Source organism: Saccopteryx leptura, chromosome 3 (genome assembly GCF_036850995.1).
Source record: "Saccopteryx leptura isolate mSacLep1 chromosome 3, mSacLep1_pri_phased_curated, whole genome shotgun sequence".
NCBI lineage: Eukaryota > Metazoa > Chordata > Mammalia > Chiroptera > Emballonuridae > Saccopteryx > Saccopteryx leptura.
In genome coordinates, this window is record NC_089505.1 from 176,568,807 (window position 1) to 176,592,198 (window position 23,392).

Below are 23,392 nucleotides of genomic sequence, written 5' to 3' on the forward strand. Positions count from 1 at the left end.
TGTGTGACAAGATGTTTCCTTACAATTAAGGCCAATTTGATTCAAAATTTTTGTTACTTGAAACTAAAAATATCCTAATTTAGGGGGTTGGATGGGGGGAGGAGATAAGCTATCTAATGTTCCTTGCTTTCAAAGGTTGCACTGATGTACAAAATATCTAGCTTTCCTGCAGAGTTGCATTCTGCCTAGACAGTAGATAATGGATCATACAGATTATGAACCACATTCCAATGCCCACAGCTAAGTGGCCCTCAGAGAGGAGGAGGTGTTGCCTCAAGCAGGCAGGGCGATTCCTGCACAAAGCAGGCCATGACCATATGGGTCAAAAGGAGACATCTGTCAACCCTTCTGTGTCTACTGAATTCTATGTTAGGGGGAAAGATACAAAACAATGAAAACACTACATCAATGTATATAATTAAGGCAGGAAAGCAATTAAATCACAATGACCAGGTCTTTATAGCAGGTCACTGTGATGGAATCACTGACACTGCTGTGCCCACCACATAGAGCCCTTCTAAACAATGGATGCGGAGCAAGGACAGAGGCCACTGTGTCCACCCAGCCTGTGTGAAATGCTGGTAAGCTGGCCAGCTTTCTATTTAGAATCACTCTCAGCACCTTTTCCTCTCCTTGTTCATTGGTTTTACTTTCAATTTGAGTATATACATGATCCCAACAGCAACAACTGATTTTGAATATCCACCATGGGCTGGCCACCACATTAGTTGCCATATATATATAAATCACAGAATTAATTCTCACAATAATCCTACTTGCATGGGCTAATGCCCCCAAAATTCACAGCTGGTTAAGTGGCAGAGCTGGTTTGAATGCAAGTTTATCTCTGAACCTTCTATTTTTTCAAGTCTAGCATACTGCCGAAATAAAAGGCAGCTAACAACAATAATGACAGCAAACCCAACCTCTGAGTAGAATGAATGTTTCTCAAATCAAAGATTGGGGATTCTCTTTGCTGAAGGCTAAATGGACTGTATGTATTTGAGCCATATGTTCAACATACCAAGTTGGTTTTTAAAAACAGTTAATGTTACAGCAAACATACCTCAAACACTTTTTATCTATTGAAAATATAAAACTTAGAATTCTTGCTATATCATACTTCTTACATTTAACTCAGAATTTGAAACTTAAAAATGCTTGGTATTGCTTTTTACATTTAGCTTGCATTTTACAAAAGGTTCTGAAAGATAGTCTTCATTATTAGAAACGTTATCAACTTTGTACCAAAAAAATATAGCAAACTTCATTTTTTTTTCTAGAGCAATTTCTTTTAATCTGATTTTTGTTGTTGTTTAAAATATTTTGGTTGGCAAATATGGCAATAATGATGGATGTACAAGCTGCCTGTGCTACATCTACCTATTAAGTTACTTCTTTGGTTCCATACAGATGTCAGGATTATTTGTTCTAGTTCTATGAAAAGAACTATTTTGAAAGACACTGCATCAAATCTATAGATTATTTGGGTAATATGGACATTTTAACAATGTTAGATTTTACTATGCATGAGAATGGTATATCCTTCCATTTACCTGTATGCTCTTCATTTTCCTTCTTCAATATCTTGTAATTTTCCAATTACAGATCATTTAACTGCTTGATTAAATGTATTCCTAGGTATTATATTTCTTTTTTATGCAATTGTAAATGGGATTATTTTCTTAATTTCTCTGATAGTTATTGGTGTATTGAAATTCAACTGCTTTTTGAATATTAATTTTGTATCCTGCTATTTCACTAAATTCATTTATCAGTTCTAATAGGTTTTTGGTGGAGTCTTTAGGGTTCCCTCTATATTGTATCATGTGCAAATAATGACAATTTTACTTCTTCCTTTCCAATTTGGATGCCTTTCCTTACTTTTTCTTATCTGATTGCTGTGGCTAGAACTTCCAATACTATGTTGAAAAAAAGTGGTTAGAGTGGACAACACAGTATTGTCCCTAAATCTTAGGAAAACACTTTTAGCCTTTCACAATTGATTATGATTAGCTGTGAGTTTCTCCTATATTGTCTTTATGATGTTTAGGTATGTTACTTCTGTTCCAACTTCACTGTTTTTTTAAACTATAAATTGATGCTAGAATTTTGTCAAATGCTTTTTCTGCATTGATTGATTTTTATGTTCATTTTGTTTATATGGTGTGTCATGTTAATTGATTTATGGATATTGAACCAACCTTGCATTCCAGAAATAAATCCCACTTGGTTATGGTGTTATATCCTTGAGAACCTTCCTTCCTCTTCAATTTTTTGGAATAGTTTGAGAACAGATATTAATTCTTGGACTGTTTGGTAAATTCACCTGTAAAGTCATTTGGTCAATGACTTCTGTTTGTTGGGAATTTTTTTATTTCGGATTTGATTTTGTTAATAGTTATCAGTCTGTTCAGATTTTCTGTTTTTCTTAATTCAGTCTTGAAACAGTGTATGCTGGTTTTAGGAATTTAGCCATTTCTTCCGAGTTCTCAAGTTTGTTGGTATATAATTTTGTAGTATTTTTTTTCATAATCCTTTGTATTTCTTTGTGGGGTCAGTTGAAACTTCTCTTTCTTTTGTGATTTTATCCGTTCAGGCCCTCTGTCTTCTTATCTTCATGTAGCTGGTCAAAGATTTATCAATTTTTTTTTTATGTTTTCAGAAAAGCTGCTCTTGGCTTCACTGATCATTTATATATATATATATATTTTGAGACACTATTTTATTTACTTCTGCTCTAATGTTTATTATTACCTTGCATCTACTTGTTTTGGGTTTTGTTTGTTCTTCTTTTTCTAGTTCCTTTAGGTATGTTAGGTTGTTTACTTAAGATTTTTATTGTTTCTTGAAGAGGCTTGTATTGCTGTGGATTTCCCTCTTAAAATGGCTTTGGCTGTGTGCCACAAATTTGGGTCACTATGTTTTCATTTTCATTTCTTTCAAGGTATTTTTTTATTCCTTCCTTGATCTTTTTTTTTTTTTTACAGAGACAGAGAGAGTCAGAGAGAGGGATACATAGGGACAGACAGACAGGAATGGAGAGAGATGAGAAGCATCAATCATCAGTTTTTTGTTGCGACACCTTAGTTGTTCATTGATTGCTTTCTCATATGTGCCTTGACCACGGGCCTTCAGCAGACTGAGAAACCCCTTGCTCAAGCCAGCGACCTTGGGTCCAAGCTGGTGAGCTTTGCTCAAACCAGATGAGCCTGCACTCAAGCTGGGGATCTCAGGGTCTCGAACCTGGGTCCTCCGCATCCCAGTCCGATGCTCTATCCATTGCACCACTGCCTGGTCAGCCTGTAGTTTTTCTTGTAACTTATTCCTTGTTTCAAGTACTGTGATCTGAGGAGATGCTAGATACAGTTTTGCTTTCTGTCTTAACATGGTCTATCCTGGAAAATGTTCCATGTGCACTTAAAAAGAATATATATTCTGCTGTGTGTTGCAAAATATTTTTAAAAATATCAATTAAACATATCTGATCTAGTGTGTCATGTTTTCCTTGTTAATTTTCTGTCTAGATGATCTATCCATTGATGCCAATGAGGTGCTAATATCCCCTACTATGACTGTATTACCATCCTTCTCTCCCTTTACATCTGTCAATATTTGCTTTATATATTTAGGTCCTCCAGTGTTGGGTACATAAGTGTTTACAGGGTCATATACTTTGGTTGGGTTGATCCCTTTATCATTATGAAGTATACTCATTTGTCAGTTGTTACAGCTTTTGTTTTAAATTCTAGTTTGTCTGATATAAGAACTGCTAGCCCAGTCTTTTTGTTTCTATTTGTATAAAATATTTTTTTTCTATACATAAACTTTCAGTTTGTGTGTGTGTCTTTCAATCTGAAATGGATCTCTTGTAGTCAACATATATGGGTCTTGTTTTCTTATCCATTCAGGCACCCTGTGTCTTTTCGTTGTAGTATTTAATCTGTATACATCTTTTTTTTTTTTTTTTGGTTTTAAAACAGGAAAATATTTAATTCATTCTAAAAAAAAATCAGGAAATGATGAGACCCACAGGAAAACAACATACTATGATGAAAATGGGCTGCTAGTGGCTTTAGGGTCTCATTCCTAGAATCCTGAGGTTTTGATGCTTTGAAGAAATTATTTTGTCCTTCAGATACTCGTGGCTACTCAAAAATAAATTACATACATCTTTAAGAGTTCTGGCCTGCTGAAGCTAGAGGAGAGCTAGGTAGGAAGGAGAAAGATCAATCTACAATAAACTGATCAAAGGGCTGCTGGGTGATAGCACAGAGCCATCCCAGGCGGGCAGGCCCGAGCTTTGGTATGAACCAAACCCCATAAAAGCTGGGCGGCCCAGGGAATGTGCCAGTCAGCCATTGTTCAGTTACTTGTCCGAAGCCCCATGGAAGCACAGCCCTGACTTCTCGACTTCAAGCCCCCTGCTGGTTGGTTTCGTCATTATCTCGTCTCCTCCAAATCTGAATGTAAGCCTCCGACAGCGTGATCATCTGGGGAAGGATGTCAGTTACCTGGAGATCTTGTAATTCATACCATTTGCCAGTCCCATGATGAAGCACATGGATCCGGTAGGAGCCCTCGGAGGGCTTGCCGTCGTGCACGATGTTGGCAATCAGGTCATAGGTGGTGTTCTTATGTACTGCTTGCACTTCCTCAGACAAGTACTCCCTCAGATCCACGTTTGTAATAGGAAAGTTGACAATAGTTGGATTCTTCTCCACAAAGAAATTGTTTTTAGTGAATCTCTTAATACAAAATATTAGATATGGAGGCAGCTTGGTGAGCTGGAAGCGCTTCAGAAAATTCTCCTTGTAAGTCTTATATTCCTTCTCAGTGATGCCATTGAACTTGGCCAGAATGTTGAAGAGTGGCACCTGGGGGATGATGAGCTGCTCTTTTTCATCCTTGTAGAGGGGAGCGGTAGGAAGGTCCAGGGTGAGGTACATAAAGGTGGATTCCACCATTGTCTCCTGGTACTCATCATTATGAAGCAGCTGTTCTTTTTCTTCAGCTGGCAGATCAGGATGAGGAAGCTTCTTAGTGAAGATCCTCATGGACCCCTGGAAAACATCAGTCACATTGGTCTCCTTTTTCTTCTTCGTGCCCCCCAGGGCTGAGTGTAGCGCATTCAGAAACCAGGACAAAAAGTCGACTCCATCTCCTTGCTTGGTGATCTGAAATGTCTTCTTGCTGCAAAGGACAACAGCCTGAAGCATCTCATGGGGAGAAACATGTGCCTTGAAATTTCGAGGGTTCCAGAGTTTTCTCATCAGCTCTCCAAAACGCTGGACCAACAAGAACATGATATCCCCTGGAGGACGCTTGATGTTCCTGTAATTGTCTTCTTCCAGGAAGTAGTTCCGGAGGGGAGGGACATTAGACAGAGCCTGAAGAACAGCGTTGGCATAGTCGTTGGCCTTTATGTTATTCAGGCCCACAATACCTGGCAGGTAAGTGGTGCCATCATATGCCCGGGAAAGTTTGGCTTGCTTGTCCAGGTTTGCAATCTGCTGCTTTGTGAAAGTGGGCTTCAACACATATGTGATATCCTCCAGCGAGGAATCAATGATCTCATAGTTGTCTGGAAGGCAGTAAAACTTGAGGGTGTGGAGGTTGAGGAAGACATGGTGGCTGAACTGTACACTGTGAATGTAGGCATGAGACTTCAAACCCCGGCCCTGAAAGTACTTGCCACACACCAGACAGGCATAGGCATTGATGTGAGAGAGGGAGATGGAGCACAGTTTCTCAAAGTCAAAGTCCAGCACACTCCTATTAATGGTATCCAGGTACTGGCAGTGGCGGCTCCTCCGGTCCTCAGAATCCACGCGGCCATTCTTTGCTCGCACCTCCCGCTCAGGTTCGGAGTCTTCTTCCGCCTCGCGCTCCCGCTTCACCCGCACAGCCGGCAGAACCGGCGCCTGGGCCTCGCGCGCGCTCGCCGGCTCGACCTCCCGCTTCACGCGCACAGGGCTGCCCCGGGAGCTCGGCGCATCGGTCTCCCGCTCCCGATCTCGCTCCCGCTTGACGCTACCCGAGCTGACCCGTGATTCGGATTCGCGCTTCCCGCGGGTAGAAGAACCACGAGACTCCCGCTTGGCCCGGCCGGACATCGCCACTACGGGTAGAGTTGCCCCGAGTAGGGGCCTGGCACGCTCTATATACATCTTAAGTGATTATTGATAGGCATGTAGTTATTGCCATTTTATTATTCATAATTTTTATTCTTCTGCTTCTATTTCTTCTCTTTCTTCTTCAAGCAGTCCCATTAACATTTCTTATCATATTGGTTTGGTGGTGATGAACTACTTTAGCTTTTTGTTGTAGAAGCCTTTTATCTCTCCTTCAATTCTAAATGATAGCTTTTGTGGATAGAGTAATCTTGGTTGTAGTCCTTGCTTTTCACCCCTTTGACTATTTAGTGCCTCTGGCCTACAAAGTATCTTTTTAGAAATCCAGGTCTATAAAGTATTTTTTGAGAAATCAGAGGACAGTGTTATGGGAACCGCCAAGTATGTAACCAACTCCTTTTCACTTGTTATTTTGTGTTTAAACTTTGGCATGTCAATTAAGATGTGCCCTGTGTGGGTCTCTTGGGTTTCATATTGTTTGGGGCTCCAGTTGAGCCAGTGACTCCTTCTCTAAGTCAGCAACCCTTGGTTTAAGGCTGCGACATTGGGGTTCAAGCCAGTGACCATGGGATCATGTCAATGATCCCATGCTTAAATTGGATGAACCCATGCTTAAGCTGGCGACCTCCGGGTTTCAAATCTGGGACCTCAGCATCTCAGGTCGATCCTCTATCTACTGTGCCACCACCAGCCTGGTTCTGACTGGCTCTTTTTTATGTTCCCTATATCTTTGTTGAGGTTCTCACTGTGCTCATCTAATCTTCCCCTATGTTCTTGAGCATCATTATAACCAGTGTTTTGAACTCTGCACCTGGTAGATTGCTTGTTTCCATTTTGTTTAGCTATTTTTCTGGAGTTTTGTCTTGTTCTTTATTTGGGACATGTTTCCTTGTCTACTCATTTTGGCAGCCTCCCTGTATTTGTTTCTATGTATTATGTAGGTCTTCTATGTCTCCCAGTGTTGACAGAGTGGTCTTATGTACGTACAGGTGTCCTGTGGGGTCCTGTGGCAGTTTCCCTGGTCATCTCAGCCTGATGATCCAGGGATATCTGTTGTGTGGGTTATGTGTGCTCTCCTGTTGTAGTTGAGCCTTCATTGCTGTTGCAATGCCAGTGGGAGGGATTGACCCTCAGGCTGACTGGCTGTGAGGAATGAATGTGACTACAGAGGATGAGCTATTATGTAGGGGCATATTCCACAAAGAGGGATTCTTTAGAGCTATGCTCTGGTTCCTGCTAAGACTCCCTACCATTTATGGAGCTAATAGGGTGGTGCTCTCATGTGGTCTGAAGCTGGCCACTAGGTGTGTTGTTTCTGGAGTCTCTTGGGAGGGGCTCTGGTGCAGGCACTGGTCAGTCACTCCCTTTGTCCAGCCAGCTCCTTGGTAGGAGCTACAAAGTGATTTATAGATGGTTGTCATCTGTGTTGGACTTGGAGTACCTGGGAGAAGAAAAGCTACAAACCAAGGTTGGCTGCTACTAGTGCTGGGGCTGAGGCTCCTTAACAAAAGGCAGAGGGCACACCTAGGCTGCTTGTTTGGCGTTTGTCAACTCTTGAGAAATTTTAAGAAAGTCTGTAGTGCAGGCCAATATCAGCCACTTCCGAGGAACAGCTGCCAAAAGATATTGGATCCTGTGTGTGATTTAGGAAGGGTGGGTCTCACAGCACCATGATGGACACTCAGATTTGACTCTCATCTGCACCTGCAGGCTAGGTAAGGGGAAGGCTCAACAGGTGAACAATAGCACCTGCTAGCAGTTCTGTCCTGGATGGAGTGCCTTTCCAGCTTCATCCTAAAGTCAGACAATTCCCTTCCTCCTGTATGTCCTGGATACTTTTTTGAACTTCTGTCCCTTCACTGGAACTTAGTGCAAGTGCCTGTGAGTGAGTCTGTGCTCAGGCCCTAGAGAGGACACCTGGCTCTCTGACAATACTCTCTCTCACCACTAAGGAATCACTGTTGATTTTTATAGCCAGAAGTTCTTAGGACTTTTCTTCTCTGCACTGTTGGTTCAGACTGGGGAGGCTGATGTGGGGCTGGGATCCCTTGCTCCTTAAGAGTCTCCTCTTATCAGAAGGGATCAGAGACTGATCCCTTCCTATCAGTCTCAACATGGCTTCCTCTTTATATCCTTAGCTATAGGAGTTCTGTTCAATTAGTCTTCAGGTGATTCTCAAGGTGGTTGTTCTATAATTCCCTTGTAATATTGATGCGGTCATGAGAGGAGGCAAGCACAGCATTTACCTACTGTTCTCTTGATCAGAGTCTCCTATTTAGGCTTTTAGTGGGAGAAAACTATATCTAGATTCTCTTTACAAAATCTACCCATGTTGAACATATACATATACACAGATGTACACACAACTCATATGTACATATAAACATAATTTTCATAGACAATGCACACAGATTATAGCAGAATAATATGCAGGCCTGTAATTTTATTAACAGATTTGTTTTAAAATTTAGAACATTTGCAATCTATATCTTTTAGGATGTAGCAAATTTAGCAATTTAGACTGTGCTGATCCAAGAAGGCAAAGATTCTGGCAAAAAAAGATCATTATAGGCCCTGGCTGGTTGGCTCAGTGGTAGAGCGTCGGCCTGGCGTGCGGAAGTCCCGGGTTCGATTCCCGGCCAGGGCACACAGGAGAGGCGCCCATCTGCTTCTCCACCCCTCCCCCTCTCCTTCCTCTTTTTTTTTTCCCCTCCCGCAGCCAAGGCTCCATTGGAGCAAAAGATAGCCAGGCGCTGGGGATGGCTCCTTGGCCTCTGCCCCAGGCACTAGAGTGGCTCTGGTCGCGACAGAGCGACGCCCGGATGGGCAGAGCATCGCCCCCTGGTGGGCGTGCCGGGTGGATCCCGGTCCGGCGCATGCGGGAGTCTGTCTGACTGCCTCCCCATTTCCAGCTTCAGAAAAATACCAAAAAAAAAAAAAAAAAAAAAAAAGATCATTATAATGGGAAAAAACTCAAAGGGAAGAAAAGAAGTTGACATTATTTCTGCCTCTTTATATATATTTAATAAACATCATTGGGTACCTTTTATTGGAAAGACAATAAATGTTTCTGAAGAAATCTAGAAGATGGTTCAATAAGATAATGGGAGCAGTGATGAAATTTTCATTCTTGGAAATGTTGAAAAGATCAAAATAAAAGAAACTTATCCAACTGGTCTCATGCTTCAAAATACTACTACTATCATTGACTTCTGCATCTAAGTCTGCATCCCTGGCTCTTGTACACACTCCCCAAGCCTGCTAAATCTCTCCACACTAACATGCACTAGCACTTCCTCTCAGTGTGTGCAGTATGGAACTCAGCATCTTTGTGGCTGGACATGTGTCAACCCCTTTGTTTCCTATTCCTGCTTATGAACCACAAGCTCCCTCTTTGGAGGGCTAAGAACCCTGGGGTCATCCTTCATTAGTTGTCTACTTTGTCTCGATATCAACCAAGTGTAAATTCTACAGTGTTTGTCTAGGCAATATCTCTGTCAACCAGACCCGAAATTCTAATTTTTGCTGCTCTGAGTGTTCCAGTAGACCAAGATAAACATGGTCTCTGACTTGAGTTTACAGGGTAAGGGGAAGATAAGCACTCTTGAAGGAGAAAAGAGTGTGACAAGATTCACAGAAGATACTATGGGAGTTTATAGCATGGGCATTAAGCCAAGCCTTGGGAACTGGGGAATACTCTCTGAGGAAATGACAATGAAACTGAGACTTCAAAGATGGAAGGTGAAAAGCAGTGGTAGTCTAGGCACTGCTAGTTTAATTTTCCTGAAATCTTCCTCAAATCTTGTCAATTTCCAATCTTCATGGCTCCCCACTGACTACAGAGTGATGTGTGGCTTTTTTAGCTTTGAATTTAAATTATCCATGATTGGGCACCAAACTATATTTCCATTTACATAATCTATTGCTTCCTTTAAATGTGCAATGCTACAAACTGAGCATTCCACCATGTATTCCCTGGTCACACAGGTTCCACGTCTTTGCTTATTTGATTCATCCACCCATAATCCCAGGTGTTTGACTGCTACTATGTCTCTTTCAATTTCCAGCTCAAAATGAACCTTCCCTAAAAATATCCATGGATGTCTACCCCTACCACCCTGCTCCAAGTCCTCAGTGTCCTTAAAGTGGGAAGCACTCTATCTGAGCTCCCACTGGTACTAGTATCCTCTCTTGACATTTACTACCCCCTGCCTTGGGTTATTTATGCAATTTGTTTTACCAAAACATTTTCTTTTTTTGACTTCCAACAATATATCTAGAAGAGTGCTATAAGCAAATGTTTAGAGGAAAAATGAACTCCATCTTGACTAGCCTTTGAGTTTCTGGGGCGGGACTGTCTAGAGGGCAGGCTTTACAGGGCTGGATGCATAAAGAGTTCTGGACAGGAGACAGAAATCTGGCACTATAGTATACATGGGTGTAGAAACCCTGGGAGTGAAGGAATCACCCAGGGAGGGTGTGTTTTGTACAGCCAAGAGAGCTGGCAGTTGGGGACGAGTATGTATGTTTTCTCTTATACTAGTGCAGAGTTTTTCAGCAGTGGCATTGCTGAAATGTTGGGCTGGATAGTTTTTCTTATGGCACTATCCTGAGCACTGTAGGGTATGTATCCTCTACTCATTAGATGCCAGTAGTACTGCCCCCCCCCCCAACAAAAACTATCTCCAGACATTCCTGAATATCCTCTGGGGGGCACAGTCACCAATGATTAAGAACTACTGGCTTAGACCTGTATGTATATGTTCTAAGTATGTTTCCTTCTTCCTGTGATTTAGTCACTCATTAATTAAATTAATTGTTAAGCAAATACTTAGTAAGCACTTACTGTGTATAATGCACTTGTGTTAGTACTAAAGGCTGAACTAGATGCTTACTATATACTTAGTAAATAAAACAAAAAAATGTTACATTTCAGAAAAAAAATTGGCAATGGCTGTTCATAAAAGAACATGATCACTGGCAGCAAGTACATCAAATAGTTTCACATTCATGCAGCACAGGCCATATGTAGAGATGAGTAAACAATACTAGGGAGGAGGACTGTAGCGACTTGATATACAAGATGATCCTCCTTAAAGCAGATAACACAAGGTAAAGAAGCAAATAACGCAGCCCTTTCCTTAGCTCTCTCTTGATGCATAAAAGTTGGTTGACTCATTAGTAAGTCAAGAGAATGCAGGCTTCTTATTTGTGAGTAATTGAGTATCTAGTAAATGTTCTCAGGTTAAATGGAGTAAGATAAATTTGTTATTCCCAAAACAAATCCCAGAATTAATTGCTGTTGCTGTAGCTTTTCCCTGAACTCGACTTTCTTAAATTTTCATTATAATCTCCTCATTCTAAAAAGAGCACACAGTAAGAAATACCAGAGAACCAGCAGTTCAGATCGAGGCTCTTTGTCATATTATATAAAACAGCAACATCATCAGGATCATTATGACATAATTTTGCAATCCCTTTTCTTCTTTCCACAAAGAACTGTTCAAAACCCTTTCCAGAAGCCGGAATTGCTCAGAAAAAGTGGGTGTTCTTTGCAGAATATAAAGTTTATTTTTCACAATAAGGAAGTTATGCTTCAAAGAGCTTTTTGTACCTGAAGACATTCCTTGAATGTTAAATACTGTTTGTTCTCCTGTAAATGATCCTAATGTATTCCAAAGTAGAATATCAGAGATACCCTATTTCTCCTGGTATATTTTCTTCCCACATCTCCTCATTCATACACATGCCGGCTCATGGGCCTTCTGCCCCAAATAAAGGCATAAGCTGGCAGCAAATCTATGGCAAGGTTCTAAACAGTTGTGCCAAGGTGCTATCAGATGTAAATACATTCTCAGACCCTTTAAAAATGGGGCCCTTTTTGGTTTGACTTCAGTTTCTATTACCCAAGTTCTGTGCATTAGAAACTCATTATGTGGACATAAGTATCAAAATATGCACTGTCATCAGTCTCTTCTGCATGTGCACAGTAAAACTTTTATCCAGGCCTTTAAGAATGTTTTTTTTTAATTTTTGTCAGTTTTCAATTAATTTACAATGCTGACTTGTTTATCAGAACTGGAATTGGGCCAGGCCCTCAGTGTATTTGATGAGCCTTACAATACACCCTGAATGCACCTGTTAATTTTGCCTCTGGGTAAACAGTTGAAAACTCCTCAGCTATTTTCTCAAATTGGGTGAAAACAAAGAAACATGAGATTTAAAAAAAAAGTCTATATTAGGGAATTGGAGATGCATTAATTTTAAAAGGGAGCGGGGTCAAATGAGGGGCTGGAAAGCTAATAAGCACAGAGCACACAGCAAGAGAGCTCCCAGCAGGGTAAGAGTTCACTCAATTTATCCAGGCGATCTATTCCAGACACAGCCAATGATCTATTATTGGATCCAGACTTGCAACTGCTCCCTAGGACCCACCTCACTTAAGTGTCACAGCCTGCCTGCCCTTGTAGAAATGGAGCTGTTGCCCAAAGCCGTTCACAGGTAGGGTTCTACTCGGCTGCAGCCCACTGACTCATTCTTTACGATGCTCCTCCAGGCCATGCTCTCCAGTGGGATGGGGGCTAACAGCACCGTGCAGCCACAGAACACCCAAGTGGGTCCTGCTCTGAAATCTTTAGTACTTTATTATTACATGGAAAGCCAGTCTGGGGATCACAGACTATAAACAACAGCAAAGGCTCTATCGAGCAGGCTGTCCAAGGTAAGGGATTATGATTTATCGCAGGGGTTGTGGAAGGGCATGTGCCCTCAATCCTATGCTCTTTCTTACACATTAGATTTAAAACAAAACACAGAATAATGGGAAATAAAAGAGCCTAGTTAAGATATTTTGAAAACATGTTTGTCCCAAACAAGGAGGAAAAGGCTGAATGGTTCGCTGTAATTAACTCTGTCTTCTAACCTTTTAATTATTATTAATGTGGAGTGTTGTAAGACTCAGAAAATACATATATTTTATTGCAACAGGAAATAAGTTTTAGGTGTTTGCTGATGTCATTTAAACATGTAAATATTGAAACACATTTGGTGAACAATAAATACTGTACTCATTCATGTAAGGGATTTACTGGAAATAACATACTTTATTAAAGTTAGGAGCTTCAGGGCAGGAATTTGCTTCTTGATTGTGCTGCTTATCTGATTGTTTGAAAACATGGATTGTACAGCAGACCCCACACTGGATGGCAGAATATAGGCATTTAATAAGGGGAACGTGTTTGCAGGCTATAAACATAGGCCAGCTAACAAAAAAGTGATCACCAATATTAAAGTGCTACAGAGCTTTTTCTTTCCTCAGTGTTTACCACCCAATCCCATATTTTAAAAAAAAACTTTTTTCTTTTATTTATTGATTTTATCAAGGGACGGAGGGAGGGGAGGGAGATAAAGAGAGAGACAGAGACAGAGAAAGAGAAGGGGGAGGGGTGGAGAAGCAGATGGTGGCTTCTCCTGTGTGTCTTGACTGGAAATAGAACCTGGGACATCCACATGCTGGCTGACACTCTACCATTGAGACAACCAGCCAGGGTTCCCAATACCATATTTTTGAAAATAATAATAATAAAAAAGAAAACCTGCAATTGAGAACTATCTATACATTGTATCCTTTTAATGAAATCCTTATAAGGACAGTCTGAGGTACCTGTGCTTTGTTGTTCCTGTAATATGTGGATCTCCCTCTAGCAAGTACCTCTTCTGCCTCTTATTCAAAGCAAGCACCTTTGATTTGAGGGGATTAACACTTTCAACTGCATAATGGAGGGCCACTCCACAGACAGCTCAGAGCACACACCCACACGTGTGTTTAATCATAACCTGCGCTGTTTCTGTGACAGCCCATTCCACAGCCTCCACCCTTATTGCCAACAGACAAGAAAGAGGCCATGACGCCCCACGGACAATCACGCAGACCCTGCAAAAGGAGAAGGGGATGTGCAAGGCCTGATTTTAGGTGGCACAGCGTCTGCTCTGAAATATTTCTCTTCCATACTGTCACAGGAGGCAGCGAGAGCTGATAAGACTCAGTGAGGCATGCCGCAGCCCCCAAGTGGGCATAATGCCCGTGAGTGAAGGCATGAATACAGATGTGTAGTATGTGTGCCAAGAACTTAAAATAAAACAATAAATTAAATTTCCTACTGCTCCTTTTGATTAGAAAAAAATTCAAGTACATTTTCTGTAACAGAAGCTTTTGCTTAATGAATAAACTGAAAAATGGAAAAACTTTTAGTACCCTTTCCATTCTAGACTCAGCTATGCATCTTGTTTTGCACTCTACAGCAAAAACAGTTTAAAAGCAATTATTTCACCGCTCGTTTTCTACCAGCTTTTGCCTTCATTAAAAGATGTTTTTCCTCATAACTCATGCTTTGGTAATTTTGCATTTTATCTACCTCATTCTCAATTTTTCTCTTGACTTTCATTATTAACTACTCTCAACTATATTTTTGTTGTTGTTTCTGGGGATGGTGAAAAACAGTGAAGAGTGGAGTTGAGCCTTAAAATCTGTTTATCACACAAAGAACGTCCTCATTTCTGTCCCTGTTGACAGGAAGAGGACATGCAGGTAGGCGTTGCTAGCATTCTCTACATGTCTTTTCTCTGCTCACCTAGTACACATAAGAAACTTCTGGGCCTGACCTGTGGTGGCGCAGTGGATAAAGCGTTGACCTGGAAATGCTGAGGTCGCCGGTTCAAAACCCTGGGCTTGCCTGGTCAAGGCACATATGGGAGTTGATGCTTCCAGCTCCTCCCTCGTCTCTCTCTCTGTCTCTCTCTCTCCTCTCTAAAATGAATAAATAAAATTAAAAAATTAAAAAAAAAAAAGAAACTTCTGTAAGTATGCAAGATATGCAGTATCACCAATACCAAGCACAAAGCATAGTGTCTTTTTTGTATAAAGTTCTCAAAATTACACAAGGAGATAATAGCATGTGTGTATGTGTGTGTGTGTGCAAGTGTGCACACATTGGGGCAACCATATACATATATAGAACAAGACAAAAACATTATTTCAAGCTGTCGATATCTGCTATGCCCACAGCTATAGAGTGCACTAGGAAATTAAAACATTAAGTTAGATGACATGAGGTGATTAATTTGCTAAAGAGAATACATGGGCAATCAGTTTAGCAGTTCAAGACTAGCTGAATAGTTTGGAAGATGTAACGAGAGGCATTATCAAGTTGGATGTGCTACAGGTGGTGAAGCATACAAATCCTATGTGCATCAAACCTAGTTATTCATTTTACAAAAACCCAAGGTGAATGAATGAGTCATGCACATATGGTGTATTTTTTATTTTAAATTATTTCCCCCACTATGATATCAGTGCCAAATCCTTCCCCTCCTTAGTCCTTTAGCACCATTCAGAGGCAGACAATACCACCACTGTTTTCAGAACACAGACACGGTCAAGAGTGGAATAATATAATGATGCCATTTGAAGCAGGGCAGCTAAGGTTGTGTCAGCATTTCCATTATAAAAAATCTCTTTTCAAGGATTAATATCTCAGTTGTAAAAGTTCACACCGAGGTAAACTTTGGTAGCAGACATAATTTCATTCTGTAAAAGTGGAAAATGTGCCTGTTCAAAAAGTCTTATTTTTAATCTGAAAACTATATAATTGTTAACCAGTGTCACCCCAATAAAATTAATTTTAAAATGTATTATTTTTAATGTATACCAACTTAAAAAAAAATTTAGAGAAAGATGAGTATGTGTCTGTGTGTGGATGAGGCCACTGACCTTGAGTTGTACATTGGTGGCTTTATTTTACTAAAATCAAAGGCAGAAAAACCATGTACCAAATTGGGATTTCAGTTTTAAAAACTCTAATTTTTTTGTAAGAACTAAATACAGTAAGTCACATGACAAACTTCCAGTATCTTATGTTAATACTATTCTCCAGCAAACTAACCACCATCCATCCTTATAGAACAATGTTCTCAACTGGGAAAGATTCTGTCCCCTAAGGGACACTTGGTAATATCCAGAAACATTTGCAGTTGTCAAACTCAGGTTGTATGTGTACTACTAGAGGGTAGAAGCAAGAGATACTACTAAACTGAAAAATAAATGATATGGCCCAAACGTCAATAGTGGTGAGGTTGAGAAACTATTCTGGGAGGTACTTCCCAGAACCCCATTGCAGAGCCATTCTCATTCAGTGTGAGAACACAAGGAATTTAAAAGCTGTCCACAAGCTGGTTTCCCTGCTCCCAGGAAACTTGCAATCCAGTAGGGAGGCAGGCCTCATTCACAGACCACCTTATCCCTACTGTCCCTGAAATGTTCATTTGTGTGTTTTCTTTTTAAAGTTGCAGAAGAGTACTTTAAAATGACTAGTTCCTTTATAACTAGACTATCTTGCTCAGGGCAGCGTTTTACAAAACCTAGAGATAATTAGAAAAGGGTGGTGAGAAATAAGTGTGTGCTAGAAACTAGTGCTTATATTTTACATTCTCATTAGAGAGGAGAAAGTACTATTGGTCCAGAGTGTAGAGGTCTAAATGATCCAAAAGTGTCTAGTTTATAGTGGTACTCATTTGGCATTTAAAAACCATTTACTTTGTTTACCTATGACAGATACTAATTCCCGCATTTTACCTGTAAATTATTCAATTTCCCGACCTGTGTCAAGACAGCTATTAGGGGTTCTATGTGCTTTGGTGATCTACTATGGGAACTGTGCAAGGAAAGTACAAAACCACATATATTCAAAGGAAATCCACAGTTCCGTTTGTAGCCATTAGTGTCAATATCTTTTCTAGTTGATATCCATTTTCTAAAACTATTGATATCAAGTAACATATTTTGGTAATTCAAACTTCAATTACTGTACTTCCTTATTTCTACTATTAAGGGGGAGGTCTAGTTTTTAAACTAAAGAGTAAAAACCCAAGAAGCTGAAGGCTGAGAGGATTTAATTAGTTAACATTAAATAGAATAGAGTTCTATTTTAGAATACAGACAGACTACTGCAGAATTCACAAGTTCAGAGATGGTTAATACCATTCCCCCAAAATACCACAATCAGGATAGTGTTATAATTTTATCTATTATCATTTTGTTTTTGTTTTTTCTTTTTTCATCCTCCCTCCCCTGTATTCCCCTCAACAACAATTCCCCTTGCAATCCTCCCCATAGCGCCCTTCCCCCTTCCCTTCAGGTTTATCCCATCCTATCATCCCCTTTCCCTCTGTCCTCTTTTCCTCTGGTCCCTTTGATCTCTCCTCTGTCTCAATTCTGTTCCTCAGTTCACATTGTTCATTGGATTCCTCAAATGAGTGAGGTCATATAAAATTTTTCTTTTTCTGCCTCCTTATTTCATTTAACATAACAGTTTCCAGGTCCATCCATGTTGTCGCAAAAGGTAAGATGTCCTTCTTTTTCATGGTCCCATAGTATTCCATTGGATATATGTACCACCGCTTTTCAATCCACTTGTCCACTGACGGACACTTGGGCTATTACCAGATCTTCATTATTGTAAACAATGCTGCCAGAAACATTGGGGTGCATTTCTCCTTTGAAAACAGTGCTATGGTGTGTTCTTGGAGTATATTCCTAAAAGTGGGATAGCTGGGTCAAAAGGCAGTTCGATTTTTAATTTTTTGAGGAATCTCCATACTGTTTTCCACAGAGGCTGCACCAGTCTGCATTCCCACCAGCAGTGCAGGAGGGTTCCCTTTTCTCCACATCCTCGCCATCACTTGTTATGTGTTGTTTTGTTAATGAGCACAATTCTGACTGGTGTGAGGTGGTATCTCATTGTGGTTTTAATTTGCATTTCTCTAATGATTAGTGATGTTGAGCATTTTTTCATCTGCCTATTGGTCATCTGTATGTCCTCTTTGGAAAAGTGTTTATTCATTTCTTTTGCCCATTTTTTTTGATTGGATTATCTTCCTGGTGTTGAATTTTACAAGTTCTTTATAAATTTTGGTTATTAACCCCGTATCGGACGTATTGTCAAATATGTTCTCCCATTGTGTAGTTTGTCTATTTATTCTGTCCTTATTGTCTTTAGCTGTTCAAAAGATTTTCAGTTTGATATAGTCCTGTCTTTTATTTCACTTGCCCGTGGAGATAAATCAGCAAATATATTGCTGCGAGAGATGTCGGAGAGCGTACTGCCGGTTTTCTTCTAAGATGCTTATGGTTTCATGGCTTACATTTAAGACTTTTATCCATTTTCAGTTTATTTTGTGAATGGTGTAAGTTGGTGGTCTAGTTTCATTTTTTTTGCAGGTAGCTGTCCAATTTTCCCAACACCATTTGATGAAGAGGCTGTCTTTCTTCCATTGTATGCTCTCATCTGCTTTGTCAAATATCAGTTGTCCATAAAGGTGTGGGTGTATTTCTGGGTTCTCTATTCTGTTCCATTGATCTATATGTCTGTTTTTATACCAGTACCAACCTGTTTTGAGTACAATGGCCTTGTAGTATAACTCGATATCAGGAAGTGTGATGCCTCCCACTTTATTCTTCCATTTTGTGTTCTTTTTTGGTTCCATATAAATTTTTGGAACATGTGTTCTATATCTTAGAAGTATGTTATTAGTATTTTAATTAGTATTGCATTGAATTTATAAATCGCTTTGGGTAATATAGACATTTTAATGACGTTTTTTCTTCCTAACCATGAGCATGGTATACGCTTCCAATTGTTTGTATCTTCCTTGATTTCTTTTATCAATGTTTAATAATTTTCTGAGTACAAGTCTTTAATCTCCTTGGTTAAATTTACTCCTAGGTACTTTATTTTTTTGATTGCAATAGTGAAGGGGATTGTTTCCTTAATTTCTCTTTCAGACAGTTCATTGTTGGTGTATAAAAATGCCTCTGATTTCTGAGTATTAATTTTATATCCTGCCACTTTGCTGAATTCATTTATCAAGTCCAGTAGTTTTAGACTGAGATGTTAGGGTTTTCTATATACAATATCATATCATCTGCAAATAATGATAGTTTTACTTGTTTTCCAATTTGGATGCCTTTTATTTCTTCTTCTTGTCTGATTGCTGTGGCTAGGACTTCCAAAACTATGTTGAATGACAGTGTTGAAAGAGGGCACCCCTGCCTTGTTCCTGATCTTAACGGGATTTCTTTTAATTTTTGCCCATTGAGTCTGATGTTTGCTGTGGGTTTGTCATAGATGGCCTTTATCATATTGAGGTTTGTTCCCAGTATTCCCACTTTGCTGAGAGTTTTGATCATGAATGGGTGCTGGATTTTATCAAATGCTTTCTTTATCTATTGAAATTATCGTGTGGTTTTTCTCCTTCCTTTTGTTTATATGATGAATCACATTGATTGATTTGCTAATATTGTGCCAGCCTTGCCTCCCCAGAATAAATCCCACTTGATCATGGTGAATGATTTTTTTCATATATTGCTGGATCCAGTTTGCTAATATTTTGTTGAGGATATTAGAATCTAAATTCATCAGGGATATTGGCCTATAATTTTCTTTCTTGGTGTTGTCTTTGCCTGGTTTTGGAATCAGAATAATGCTCGCTTCACAAAAGGAGCTTGGAAGTCTTTCTTCCTCTTGAATTTTTTGAAACTGCTTGAGAAGGATAGCAGTTAATTCTTCTTTATTTGGTAGAATTCACCTGTGAAGCCATCTGGCCCAGGGCTTTTGTTTTTTGATAACTGTTTCTATCTCATTTGTTGTAATTGGTCTGTTTAGGTTTTCTGATGCTTCCAGATTGATTTTTAAAAGATTATATGTTTCAAGAAATTTGTCCATTTCATCTAGATTGTCTAATTTATTGGCATACAGTTCTTCATAGTATTTTCTTACAATTCTCTGTACTTCTTTGTGTCCGTTGTTATTTCTCCACTCTCATTTCTAATTTTATTTATTAGAGTCCTCTCTCTTTTTTTCTTGGTGAGTCTAGTTAAAGGTTCATCAATCTTGTTTACCTTTCAAAGAACTAGCTCCGGGTTTCATTGATCCTCTGTATTTCCTTAGCTTCTATGTCATTTATTTCCAATCTGATCTTTATTATTTCCTTCCTTCTACTACCTCTGGGCTTTACTTGCTGTTCTTTTTCTAGTTCTTTTAAATGCAGGGTTAGGTTGTTTATTTGAGCTTTTTCTAGCTTCTTAAGGTTTGCCTGTACTGCTATGAACTTCCCTCTCTGGACTGCTTTTACTGTATCCCATAAATTTTCAGTTGTTGTATGCTCATTATCATTCATTTCTAGGAATTTTTATTTCTTCTTTGATCTCATTGTTAACACATTCATTATTTCAGAACATGCTATTTAGTTTCCAAGTGTTTGAATATTTTTCAGTTTTTCTGTTGTGGCTGATTTCTAGTTTCATGCCATTGTGATAAGAGAAAATGCTTGATACAATTTCAATCTTCTTAAATTTGATGAGATTGCTTTTGTGCCCTAACATATGCCCTAACATGGTACATCCTAGAGAATGTACCATGAGCACTTGAAATGAATGTATATTCTGATGCTTTAGGGTGAAAGATTCTGAAGATATTTATTAAATCCAATTGATCTAGTGTGTCCTTTAAGTCTGCTGTTTCTTTGTTAATTTTCTTTCTTGAGGATCTATCTAGTGATGTTAGTCAGGTATTGAAATCCCCTACTATTATAGTATTGCTGTTGATCTTGCCCTTTATATCCATCAAAGTCTGCTTTATATATTTAGGTGCTCCTATATTAGGTGCATAGATATTTATAATGGTTATGTCTTCCTGTTGGATTGCTCCCTTTATTATTATGTAGTGACCTTCTCTCTTACTATAGCCTTTGTTTTAAAATCCATTTTGTCTGATATAGTATTGCTACCCCAGCTTTTATTTCATTTCCATTTGCATGAAATATTTTTTTCCATCCTTTTACCTTTAGTCTATGTGCATCTTTTGTTTTTAGCTGTGTCTCTTGTAGACAGCATATGTATGGGTCCTGTTTTCTTATCCACACAGCTACTCTATGTCTTTGGTTGGATCATTTAATCCATGTACATTTAAGGTTATTATTGATATGTAGTTGTTTCTTGCCATTTTATTCTTTCAAGTTGTATTCCTCTTTTGCTATATTCTTTCCCCCCTTTGATCTGTTTAGAACGGGCCCCCTAATATTTCTTGCAGCACTGGTTTGGTTGTAATAAATTCCTTGGGGTTTTTTTTTTGTTTTGTTTTTTTGTCTTGGAAACTTTTTTATTTCTCCTTCAATTTTAAATGATAACCTTGCTGGATAAAGTAGTCTTGGTTGTAGGTTCTTGTTCTGCATTACTTTGAATATTTCTTGCCATTCCCTTCTGGCCTCAAGTGTTTCTGTTGAGAAGTCGGATGTCATCCTTATGGGGGCTCCTTTGTAGGTGATAGCCTTTTTTTCTCTAGCAGCTTTTAATATTTTCTCTTTATCTCTCAGCTTTGCTATTTTAATTATGATATGTCTTGGTGTGGATTTCTTTGGGTTTCTCTTTAATGAAGTTCTCTGTGCTTCTTCAACTTGTGTGACTTTTTCCTGCATCAATTTAGGGAAGTTTCAGCTATGATTTGATTGAACAAAGTCTCTATCATTTGTTCTTTCTCTTCTTCTTCAGGAACCCCTATGATGAGGATGTTATTTCTCTTCATGTTGTCACAGAGCTCTCTTAGAGTTTCCTCAGATTTTTTGAGTCTCTTCTCTTTTTGCTGCTCTGCTTCCATGCCTTCATTTATCTTGTCCTCTAACTCGCTGATTCCATCCTCAGCTACATCCATCCTGCTTTTAATTCCTTCCATTGTGGTCTTCATTTCTGATATTGTATTTGTCATTTCTGACTGATTGTTTATTATTTCAGAGTCCTTTTTTATACTTGCTATCTCTTTATTTAGGTGTTCGTTATGTCTATCTATTGTTAGTTTTAGATCTTTGAGCATACTAACAATCATTATTTTAAACTCTGCATCCAGTAATTTGGTTATATCTGACTCATTCAAGTCCTTTTCTGGGGATTTCTCTTGTTTCGTTTGGATTGCATTTCTCTGGTTTCCCATTTTGTCTATGTATAAGAAGGGCGTGGGCACTGGAGTCCAATTGATGTGGCCTCTGTGTTCCATAGGTGTGGTCTGTCTGTAGGCCTGCAACTCATTCTGCCGCTGCCTTGGGTGTTCGGGTATAGGCATTGCTTGCACTGGTCTGCTGTCATTTTTTTATAGTCTTTTTTTCTTTAAGTGAGAGGAGGGGAAATAGTGAGAAAGACTCCCACATGAGCTCCAACCGGGATCCCTCTGGAAACTCATCTAGGGCCGATACTTAAATCAATCAAGCTATTGCCAGCACCTGAGGCTGACACTCGAACCAAGTGAACTGTTTTCAGGAGGGGGATAGGGAGAGAAGGGAGAGTGGGATGGGGAGAGAAACAGCTGCTTCTTTTGTATGTTCTGACTGGGAATCGAACCCGGTAATCCATATGCTGGGCTACCACTCTATCCACTGAGCAAACCTGCCAAGGCATGTATTATCTTGATAGCTGTCATGAAAGAGTGAAAAATAATGTTAAATATTAGAGAAAAAAGAACTGAAGAATAACATGTTAAGCAAAATATTCAATTGGAGCAAATTAGAAAAATAATACTTCTGTTAACCAAAATACAATGCAATAGCAGAAAACCGACTAGCTGATTGACAGGGAAAGAGTTTATTCAGGAAAGAAATATATACCAGTTCACCATTCCAGAATTTTAAACACTTAAAATGGAATTTAAATTTACCTTTCCAACAAATTTTAGCCATTGTATCATATATTCTTCTTTCACTCCACTACTACTATTGCTACTGCTATTATAGCACACACACACACTCCTGCATGTGTGTGTATGGAGGCATGCACATATAGTATAAGGAGATTTTGGAGTTTCAAGATTTGATTTGTAAACATGCATTTATACAGACTATGTGTGTCTGTGTACCTCTCTCTTAACTCCCAAATCTTGTCACCATACTTTCAACATTCTCTTCAATTCTGAGATGCTGAACAAAACACATTTGAATGTTTCTGGGAAACCAAAACCTCCCTGTCAGTGCACAGACTGATTGCCTTAGGGGATGTCTTGTATTTCAGAGTATGGCCTGTGAGGATCAGATACATTCATTGTTGGTGGCGATAGCGAGAATGGTGGCTGACGTGTGTTAAAAACGCCTTAACTATTGTCATGTCCTGATTCTGATGTATAATTTTCTGAAAATAAAAACCTTTATAATTCACCCAGGTCTGA

The 23,392-nt window shown here is 39.3% G+C and overlaps 1 protein-coding gene and 1 pseudogene across 1 annotated transcript in view; both read right to left on the reverse strand.

The window, feature by feature from the left end:
- GMDS (GDP-mannose 4,6-dehydratase) overlaps positions 1-23,392 on the reverse strand; it is a 770,392-nt gene that overhangs the window by 285,470 nt on the left and 461,530 nt on the right. The window lies entirely within an intron of this gene.
- On the reverse strand, positions 4,014-6,144 carry LOC136400368 (ubiquitin carboxyl-terminal hydrolase 39 pseudogene; annotated as a pseudogene).